Genomic DNA, 11,558 nt, shown 5'->3' on the forward strand with positions numbered 1-11,558 from the left:
AAGCAGCCCCTGAGACCGTGCCAGTACACTTCCCTATGAAGGAGAGCACAGAATGGGAGGGTAATGAGTGGGGCATTGGCTCTTCAACCCTTCCTTCCCCCCCTTTCCCCCCATTCACTGCACTGGCCAGCACAGCTGAGCTGGTTTGGGGGTGGGGGGGAGCTAACCTGCTACCGGTATAGACCAATAGCGCATTACTTTTCACTTGGAGCTAGGAGGAACCAGGAAATTTAATTGTGACTCTCAGTCACATTTTATTCTCTGCTCCGCTCCTAGGGCAGTATGCCCACACCTTGCCCTGTATAGAGGGCAGATTGTAATGTCACCGCATGGCCCTGTAACAGAGTGGCTTTCCCCCATGGGCCACCCTGCTTATGGAATGAGCCCCACCTGAGGGGAACCAGGCACTTCCCCAGAGAGAGTCAGGCCAAAGTGGTGATAAAGCCCAGCTGGGAAGGAGATAGAGTTGGCAGGTGGGAAAATTCTCTAGGCAGGGAGGCCTAGGAGAGATCCTGAATAAGCAGGAAAGTTACTGGAAGACCAAAGGGCTGGGAATATAAGGAGAGGTAGCAAGTGCCCTTGGAAAAACAAAGCCAAAGTAAAGGAGTAGGGCTAGCTGCTTGGTGTAGGGCTCTAGGCCAGAGCCTAGAGTTGAGGGTGGGACTGGGTTCCTCTACCCGCCCCAAGGAAGGGGGCCTACAAGCCCACTGTAAGGGTTCTGAAGCCTAGCAAGGGGACTGTAGGCTAAGCCAAAGGCAGGCTGAGGAAGAGCCCCAGAGAGGGTGGAAGAATTTGTTTTCTATTAAAGACATCTTTGGACTCTTAGTTTGGACAATTGTGACCCTTGAAGGGGTGGAGGGCTGACAGAAAAAGCAAGTGAGCACCTGTGGGCAGGTGACTCTCGCCTAATGAGAATTGTGATGCCACAAGGGGTCGTGTAGTGGTTCACTCTGTTACAAGCCCTAAGTTATTGATCAATCTGGAAGGTGTTTTAAAAAAAGTGTTTTAATCGTATGGTTTGTGTTGTCAACAAGCTTATCAATTCCATGTAGCATCTAAGGTTTTTGCTATACAGCTGAATTACTGTAATTAATCGTTACCATTGTAAAACTTCATCAAAAATCAGTTTTGTCTGGGACAATCTCTCTGTCAGGATATGTCCTGTTTTAATTGACTCACTGAATTATTATAAATGCTCTGGTTTGAAACTACACAAAAATCCATCAGCATTCTGATTGGAAAAAGATGTTCTTCCCAGGGGTAGGAGAGAACCTTCCTTGGTGAAGTACAGTATCACTAGCAGTGGTGCACTTTTGAGTATTGGACTGTAAAATATAATTAGGTGCTTAGGCACCCAATTCTCTTTGTGCCCCTGGTCCCCAACTCTAACCACTAGACAATATTGCATCTCATAGGAAAATAAAGGGGCTGATCTTCAGCTGGTATAATTAATTTTGGTGGCATTATGTTGATTTATACCACATGAGGTTCTGATCCATTTTTAAAAAGCCTTTTGTTTTCTGTAAGTCTTGTTTTCTAAATGAAGGACTAAATGGAAAGGACTGTCTTTTACAGTGCCTAGCACACTGGAACCCAAGTTGGAAGGGTGGCACCTGGCTGCTAGGGGCAGCTAAGCCAAACCCGAGTGTCACTGCGATTCGATATTCCAGGTCGGAATGAGGTGCTGCTGGAATAATAAGTTTGCATGTACCACAGCAAGAATTTTTTGCAAATTGATTTGAAAGTCTGGTATAATTCTGACTTTCTTCACTGGACATCCTGACATCTCACGTGCAAAGATAGGGGAAAAAATCCATTTTGTTTTCTAAACAGAGAAGGGTCTGCTTATATTGGTAAACTAGCCATGTTTATTTCCCTGCAGTGTTTGTTTTACGGCAACTTAACAAAACCTGTAAACGTTGTTGAGCCAGAACCATTAGCAATGGAAATAATTACTACTACTTCAATGGCCTTTTTCTGTGCAATGTTGCCAGCACGCTGTCTCGTGAGTCATAGTGACCGGATGGAAATTAATTTGTGTCCTTGCTGTAGGTCTTTTTTTCTTAATATAATCCAGTTTTTCTTTTTTTACATTTATCTCCTCAAGTGTCTGCAGCGTAATAAGCCAGAATCACATTTGAAAATTCTCCTATATGCCTTTCCTGTGTCCAACCTATTTGGATGTACAGTGTAATGCAAATTAGTGTGCTAAGGGAATGAAACAGAAATATACAAATTGAGGGCCTGATCCAAAGCCCATTGCAGTCAATGGAAAGATTTCCATAGACTTGAGTCGGCTTTGGAAGAGGTATAGTGCTTGTAGTGAAATTCATCTCTGCACAATGCTATCAAAAGGCCTTTGTGAGTTCCATTAAGCACTATTTTGAGGACTTCATAATGCATAAATCTTGTGCTGGTCCTCTGCGCAGGGATGAATTTCTTTCTGTAAGTAAAAGAAAACTCTTGGGTGTATGATTAGTGAACAGATGAAACTGCTGCTTTTTAGATAAGGTAGTTTGACAGTGTGGCCTAGTGGTTATATCACAGGACTCGGGTGATCTGGGTTCTATTCCCAGCTATGCCACTGGCCAGCTGGGTGACTGTGGGCAAGTCGCTCTGCTGCTCTGTGCCTCAGTTTCTCTATCTGCAAAGTGGGGAAAATGATACCTCCTTTGTAAAGTGCTTTGAGATTGGCTCATGAAAAGTACTGTATGAGAGCTAGGTATTATTACTACTTTCTCTGGCATTGCTGAAGGAGCAGCATTAAGGTTGGAAGTTCAGTTAACCCACTCAATGTGTGAGTGTCTTGTAAAAAATGGATTTCTTAGTTATGTAATGGGTTTTTTCCAATAAATATAAACTAGAATGTTCTTTTAAGGGTTTTTACTCTTAAACTACCACCATGTACTTCTAGCCCTAGCCTCTACTTAACACTCTTCATCTGAAAATCTGCTTTCATTTTTTACACCTGCAAGTCCCCTTAAGATGAAGGCAGAATTTGGCCTGTTGTATTTTTTGCCCTCACTTGTTGCTCAAATTGTGATTTTTTTTTTTTATTTTTTTTTTCCATCATGGCTGTGAATGAACCCAACCCATCATGCGATACATCCAAAAATCCATACATTCCAGCTACAGACAGTTGGTGGTACCACTGTTAATCCTAAAACAGCTCAGAGATCTGCATTTTTCAGTGGTGCATATTAAAGTCAGCCAGCCCCAAATCTAACGTATATCTTCTGACAATTTCCTGCCCTGGCTTGTGAGACTACTTTTCACGCTCTTTCACAACAGGGATAACTAGCAGTGCTAATCACAAGCTTTTTATATATATGAGAGAGATTTCAAAGCTGTTCCCATTTTGCATGGCTTGCGATGGGCTCATTTTCCACTTATGAAATCAATTTCTTTAGATAAGACCTGCCAAACCATGATTGAAATAATTATCAAAATGTTTCATTTACTGAAACCTGGGATTTTGGTAAACACAAAGTTGATGATTACACCTCTACCTCGATATAACGCTGTCCTTGGGAGCCAAAAAATCGTACCGCGTTATAGGTGAAACTGTGTTATATTGAACTTGCTTTGATCCGCCAGAGTGCGCAGCCCCGCCCCTCCCGAGCACTGCTTTACCGCATTATATCCGAATTCGTGTTATATCGGGCTGCGTTATATCGAGGTAGAGGTGTATTTTGATGTTTGTAAAATTTTTTGATGGAAATTTCTGTAAATTTTTTGAGTCACACAAACACATCCTCTTTGAAAGTCAATTTTTTGTGTGTGAAATGTTTCATTTTTTAAAAAGGCCATTTTCAACTTTTTTTTTAATTTTAAAAAAAGTCAGCAAGCTCTAGTAGTTGGGTCAAAGGACGCCTTACTGAATGTAAGGGAATCTACCCAAACGTACGAAAATCTAACTTGTACCATGCAGGGCCGCCCCGAGGGGGGGGCAAGTGAGGCAATTTGCCCCAGGCCCTGCTCCGGCCAAGAATTCCTTCCCTGGCTACTCACCTGGCGGCAGTCCAGGTCTTCGACGGCACTTCGGCAGCGGGCCCTTCAGTGCTGCCGAAGACGCGGAGCGAGTGAAGGACCCGCCGCCGCAGACTCGGCACGCCGCCCGGTGAGTACAAGCACCACAGCAGGTGGCGCCTTTTTTTATGTCCGCTCCCCCGCTTTGCCCCAGGCCCCCTGAATCCTCTGGGTGGCCCTGGCACCAGGAGGACATCTCTGCTGCATCAGAGCCCGGTCCTTCTCCTTTGAAGTCAATGGGAGTCTTGTCATGGATTTTAAGGGAACAGGACTGGGTCCTCTGTGCACTGGCTCATCTGATCCCTTCAGACTGGCTTCAAACTATTTAAACCCGGGGAAGGGGGGCTGGAGTGCATCTGAGAAGAGTAAATAAGCCAGAAGCTTTTTTTCATTGCTCAGACCACAACTTAACGTGCAAATGCATCATGCCAGGATGTAGCACACTGCTGAAGCGCCTGGGTAGAGGAAATGACAATGAGTTATACCCCTCTGCATTTTTAGGGGAAATTTTAGCTCTTGAAATTAGACCCTACTGTGTGACCATGTGCGAATGGCTTCATAGGAGCCTGATGCATATTCTGTAAGTAATTTCTTCCTAACCCATTCAATACCCTCTCACAACACTGTTAAAGTGACACCATTCTACATATCTATCTTTGAAAGTCTGGCTTTAATTAAGCACAGCCGTAATACAAACAGCTAAGACTCTTTAATGTACTGCACTCTTAACAATATTGAGTTGGGTAGGACAGTAAAACTTTCTTATTACCAGATGAAGCAATTTCAGCAGAGATGGGCCCAAACACTGAATGTTTGAGGGTGTTTGCAGCTGGGTTTATGGTTTGGCCCACTGCAAAGATGATAGCTACCAACTTCAGGACCCTGTCTGAGCTTCCCTGAAGACTGAGGATGTTTGGGTCTGGGGTTTTGGTTCAGGTTCATTGCTGCTCTTAGATATCACCAATAAAACAATGATTGTGATTGTCTAGAAAAACAAAAACTCACGTGGAGCAGTGTGCATCCCACTTTCCCTAGCCAGGAGAACAGTTCCATGATCCCACTGTCAATGTACATCCCACGGCAGTTACATTGGCCACTAGCACATGGTGGGACCACAGGCAATATTTATAAGATACAGATCTGGTCAATCAGATGCTAACCATCAAAAGTAGACTTGAAAATAGCATGTTTTTCATAAGCCTTTAGCTGAGTATATTTGAAGTATTGAATGCCACAATTTTGACCAATGTTTATATTTTATTTACATATTATTATATAAAAATAAAGGAAGAAACCAAAGCTGATCCAATGGATATTTCACTTCTTCGGATGCAGAAGTGAGGTTTTTACTCACGAAAGCTTATGCCCAAATAAATCTGTTAGTCTTTAAGGTGCCACCAGACTCCTTGTTGTTTTTGTAGATACAGACTAACATGGCTACCCCCTGATACTTGACACAATGGATATTTCATATGCCTTGGCATGTGGACACATGTGTATGCACTCAAACAGTCCAGTGGTAGAGGCCATGTAAGTACCTGCTCAGGTGGATGTGCTTATATACATAAGAGCCAAATTCTGTCCTCAATCTATATATGATTTTGACTATAACTTGTCTGTGAATTGCAAGTACATGCCTCTAAAGGCAGTGTTTAGCCCTAAAGAAATGCACCAAGGAACATAAACTACATACTGTGCTTCCTGCCTCTGCCAGACCCACAGGAAGTTTCTCATTAATAAAGATACAAGCAAGGAATTCCAAACACTTGAGTCCTAGAGAATTCCTGAAGCCTTCCTTTCTAATGACTTCACTCTGGCTCCAACCTGGATGCTTGCTTGCATTCCAAACAATAAGTGCTTATTGAATTGAGTAGGAAAAGTTTTCTGGGGGTTGATCCTACCCCATACAAGTTAATGGGAAATTGCCCATACACTGGAATAGGAGCAGGACCAAGCCTTGGCTGCCTAACTTGTTCTGATCACTACCAAATCTGCTTGCACTTGTGAGATTTGCTGAATTGACAACTTTGAAAAATAGAATACAGTCTGTGCAAGTATCAGAGGGGTAGCCGTATTAGTCTGGATCTGTAAAAAGCTACAAAGAGTCCTGTGGCACCTTAGAGACTAACAGACATATTGTAGCCTACGCTTTTGTGGGTGAATACCCACTTCGTCAGATGCATGCACGAAAGCTTGTGCTCCAATACGTCTGTTAGTCTATAAGGTGCCACAGGACTCTTTGTAGCTTTTTACAGCCTGTGCAAGTTTCCCAAACTGCCCCATCAGCGTGCCTGTACCCTGACCTCAAGGGGCAATCTCTAGGGGTAAGAGAACAGTTCATTCTCCATTAACATCTTGGCATCATTGCTGACACTGTCCATGAAGATGCCAGTTCTTGAGCTGGTTTATGTGCTGGGGACATCAGTCCACTAGCAAGAGAACTGAGATCACTAACGCAGGAAGGCCACAAATCCGCTGTCAAATGCTAACAACTTTCAGTCATAAAACTTAGGCCAGATCAGAGCCAGGGACCTAGAAGTGAAAAGCATCAGATCTCATCATTATGCAGTCTGTCTTTTGGCTTGTCATAAATATTTTCATACAGTCATTTGAATGGATGTTTGCTCTAATACTGAACTGATTGTTTATTTGGAAAATGCAGCAGTAATTTTGGCCTTATTCATAGAGTAAAACACAGATGCAGGAGTCCTCCCAGTGTTTTCCCCAGCAAACACTGAATTATTTTAATTCTTCAGCAAACTTTTCCTTGCTATGTCATGTAACATGTGATGTCATCCAATGTATTAGCCTCTAAGGCAGGGGTTCTCAAACGTTTGTACTGGTGACCCCTTTCACACAGCAAGCCTCTGAGTGCGACCCCCCTTATAAATTAAAAACACTTTTTTAATATATTTAACACCATTATAAATGCTGGAGGCAAAGCAGGGTTTGGAGTGGAGGCTGACAGCTCGCGACCCCCCCCCCCCATGTAATAACCTTGTGGCCCCCTGAGGGGTCCCAACCCCCAGTTTGAGAACCCCTGTTCTAAGGTATGGCTAAATGTCTTAGTGTGTCATCTGCTCTGTTTTTAAAAGCTCCAGCACTGTTGTTTGTGTCAACACTGACATCTTCTGGTTGCATATGAAACTTTACTGAAGAAATATTTTTTCTTAAACAAGGCCAGTATCCCAGATGTAGAAGACAACATAATTTTGAATAGTAAGAAACTATAATTGTATAAGCCTTCCAGTGTCTCGTGTTATTCCAGGAAAATAGAGCTTTGAGTTGAAGAGATTAATTGGTTTGAAATACTTTGTTCACTGCTCAAAAGATAGTCTCTAGATTTTTAAGGCCCGAGGGGACCATTTAGGATCATCTAGTCTGACCACCTGTATAACACAGGCCACAAAACTTCACCAGTTACCCTTGTATTGACCTCAGTAACTTGTCTGACTTAAGCATGTCGTCTAGAAAGGCATGTTCATACCACAAAAGCATTTCCACAGAATATGATAAAACAGGCCTGGTAGTAGAGCTAAGCAGAGGATGGAAATTCACTTTGCAAAGGGAGTTGGGGATTTTAAAGATTTGACTTCATTTCAGATTGGAACAAAACCTGAACATTTTAGAATTCTCCCAGATGGAAAACTCAAATTGTTTTGTTTTTTAACTTTTTTATTCTATTATACTATATTACAAAATAAAAACCATTCAAAATGAAACATCACTTCCAAATGAAAAATTGAAACATTTTTCATTCTGAAAATATCAACACAGGAGACTTTGTCATTGTCAGGACTTTTTTTTTCTTTCTTTCTCCAAAATTGAATTTCTGAGAAACTGACCAATTTCGAGAAGCATGTTAATTTCAATAGACTGTCCCTTTTCTGCCAGAAAATAGTTCCATCCAGATTTTTTCAGACCTGCTTTACCTAGCAACTTCATAATACTCAATATATTTAGCTGAGATCTTGCTCACAGATCAGTCTGTGTCTTGTAGCAAAATGAAGCTCAGGACTAAAACTTCAAAAAAGAAATAGTTAAGCAAGAAGCTACAGGTTTCTAGAGTTACACAAGAACACACACAACTGGAGAGGAGATATGGGTAGCCATTGGAGAGGGGGTTCTGTCAGAAAATAGAAGGGGAAAAAATTACTCGGTTCACACCCGGCATTTATAATATATTGCAGCTTGACACACTTAGAGACATGTCAGCCCCTCCTGTGTTCTTACTCCCATCTAGTTACTGCAGAGCAGTGCCCACACATGGGAGGGATTGGCAGGTCACCAGGCCACCCACAGCTCAGATGGCCTCATTGGGTGGGCTCTTTTGATCTGGATGATGGGGAGCAGACGACGAGATGTGCTGAGAGGGGTGGAAGCAATGCAGGCAAACTTCAAATGCTGCTGTCAACAGCTCTGGCTGTAAGAAACATTGTGGGGAGAGGATTGGTAATGCTGCATCGAGGATATGCTGCCAAATTTGACCCTTTCAGACTTCGAAAGTGGGCTTTGGGATTCTGAACTCTCTTCCCACTCAGTAATATAGCCTATAATCATTCCTTTCACTGTAGCATCTTATCTTCATGGAGTATAGCTACAATAAATTACTGTCTTTGCTTTGTTTGAAACCACAAAGTTCATGCAAAGGTGAAACGAAGTCTCTCAAATATTTTAGGTAGCACAAAATTAGGGCTTGATCTAAAGCCTATCAAAGTAAATGGAAATGTTCCCATCAGCTTCAGTGGGCTTTAGATTGACTCTCTAAAGAGCAAGGAGAATCAGGATAGAAATCCTATAGCACTGTTCTCTTTGAAAGCAACTTGTTTCTTCATTTTAAAAAAAAAAAATTCAAACTGGGTGCCACAAGTTAGGCTCCAAACTTCTGATTTAGGTGCTTGAAAAGTGACCTGATTTTCTAACGCACTGAACAGCAACCAGTGATTTCGGTGAGAGCTGCTTAATGCTTTTGAAAGTCAGGTCATTTATTTAGGCACCTAAGTTGGAAAATCTTATCCAGTATAGACAGACTAGTATTTTCTTTTTCTGAACCATCACTCCTCCAGAAACCATGTTACAGCCTACCCCTTAGCAAATCTAGAGCAGTTTCTTACCACCATTGTAAGACATACATTCCTTGCCCACCCTAAACTTCCACTGCCATCAATGGCAATTATGGACACGCAAGGAATGCAGGATTTGAGCGCACGCACTTCTGTGCACAGCTGAATACGGTGCTAAAACTGGCTTGTAACTGTTTTCAGTCATTGTTACAACCATACTGTGAATATGGCCTAAAGTCATTGTTATCATTTTATGAATTAATACACTCTGTGCAAATGCTAATTCGCTGAACATTGCAACAAGTTGTAACGCAATTATAGTAACACTGCTACTCCTTCCCATCACCAACTCCCCTTCAGAGCACGCTTATTGGTAGCAACAAGTGACTCATGCTTTGGATGTACACGACCCGTTGCCGGTACATTAGCACTTTGAATTGCCATAGTAATGATAGCTTGTAAAGTCTCTCTAGCTGCTCTCCAAGTTACCAGGCAGTCTTTCAGTAAAGAATGAAGAAAATTGACATTTGTCACTCAACAATATTTATAGTGTGAACAAAACAAGAGATGACCTAATAAATAAAACTCTTATCTTACCAGAATGAGGTATGCAGCCTGAGAGAGATTAACATAGAGAACACCCCCGAGTCAAACAAGTTCATTGCAGCAATGGATTCACTAAGTGGTACAAAGCTTACACCAAGACTACAAATTATTTACTGAGGCCCCAATCCACCAAAACACTGATGCTTAAAGTTAAGCACCCGCTTGTGAATAGGCCCATATGAGTCAGTTAAGCACATACTTAAATGCTTTGCTGGATCCAGCCTCTAACTTACAGCAAAGGATGGAATTGCCAAAGAAGCCTTTGGGAGTTGGGAGCCTAACTCCCTTATTTTCCTTTGAAAAGCCCAGTCTAGATTATTTTTGCACATTGCAGGGAAATGTGTTTATCTTCTCTCTTAAAACCACACCATGTGAATGGGCATACAGACTAAACCTTTTTTCTGTTCTTAGACTCATGACTTGCAACATTCCATATCGCATGGGCTAAGACCGGTAGTTCTTTAAGGAGGAAGGAGGGGTATTTTAATATAGGAATGCATTAGCTATTCAATGTAGGGTTCTTGGGGTTTGGTTTTTCAAGCCTACTAGCATGCTTATGTGGAGTATCGACAGCTTCGGTGACTTGAGCTTGTACTTCTCTGGCCAGATGCTGACCTCTGTTACACCAGTGTAAATCCAGAATAGGTCCACTTAAGACAATGTAGGTATCCTGGATTTACACCAGTGTAAATGAAGTGAAAATCTGGCCCCTCATTCTTAAATCTTAGAGGTTGGGCCTTCACTAAGAGGAAAAAGTGTGCTCTTAACTCGAGTTAACTAATTCAAGGCAGAAAGCCTAGTGAAGACAAAGCAGTTTGAGGTAGAGACTATAGGGAACCATGTTAACATGTGAAAATTACCTTGTCTTTGCTAGGATTTTACCTTAAGTTAGCTAACTGGAGTTAAAGATGCACCTTTTTTTCTTTCCTCTCCTAGTGAAGACAAGGCCTAAGGGCTGGTCTACACATAAGTTTTCTGGCATAACTGTATTAGGCTGTGTCTACACATCTCACCTTACAATGGCGCAGCTGTGCCGCTGTAGCCGCTCCATTGTAAGGCGCGCAGTGTAGTCGCTCTTTGTTGCCGGGAGAGAGCTCTCCAGCAACAAAATAAAACCAGCCCCTACGAGGGGCAGTAGCTTCATCGACGGAAGAACAGCTCCTGCCAATGGAGCGCTGTCCGCACCGGCTCTTTTAGTCGTTAAAATGTTTGTCGTTCGGGTGGGGGTGTTTCCACACCCCTCAGCGACAAAAGTTTTAACAGTGAAAGTACAGTGTAGACAATCCTTAGTTAGGATGTGTGGGTTTGGTTTGGCTTATTTTTGTGTGTTGTTTTTCCTGACAAAGTTATAGTGGTAAAAGCCCTACTGTAGACATAGTTATACTGGTGTTCATTATGTGGAATAAGCTATGAGCACTCTGATACTGGTGTGACTGCATCCACAATAGGGTTGTTCCAGGATATTAGAGAGACAAGGCGGGTGAGGTAATATCTTTTATTGGAGCGCTGTCCGCACTGACTCTTTTAGTCATTAAAATGTTAAAATAAAAGATATTACCTCACCCATCTTGTCTCTCCACAATAGGGGACTTTTTGCTGCTTCACTACATGGGTACAGTTAAAGCTGCACTACTTTTTATAAGATGAGCCCTAGGTGTTTCAACAATAGATAACAGTGTTGCATATAAATGAGTTTCTCTTTTCTCTTACTAACATGGATTTTAAAAATCCATTAGCTCTTACACAACAGACCAGCACAGCACTTAAACAAGCCATCAGGGTTTAGTGTTAGTTGTGATACATGTTGATATCTTCCCTCTCCAGCTACCCTTTAGAAACAAAATGCCTAGAGCAGATAAA

Source organism: Chrysemys picta, chromosome 6 (assembly GCF_011386835.1).
Source record: "Chrysemys picta bellii isolate R12L10 chromosome 6, ASM1138683v2, whole genome shotgun sequence".
Classification (NCBI taxonomy): Eukaryota; Metazoa; Chordata; order Testudines; family Emydidae; genus Chrysemys; species Chrysemys picta.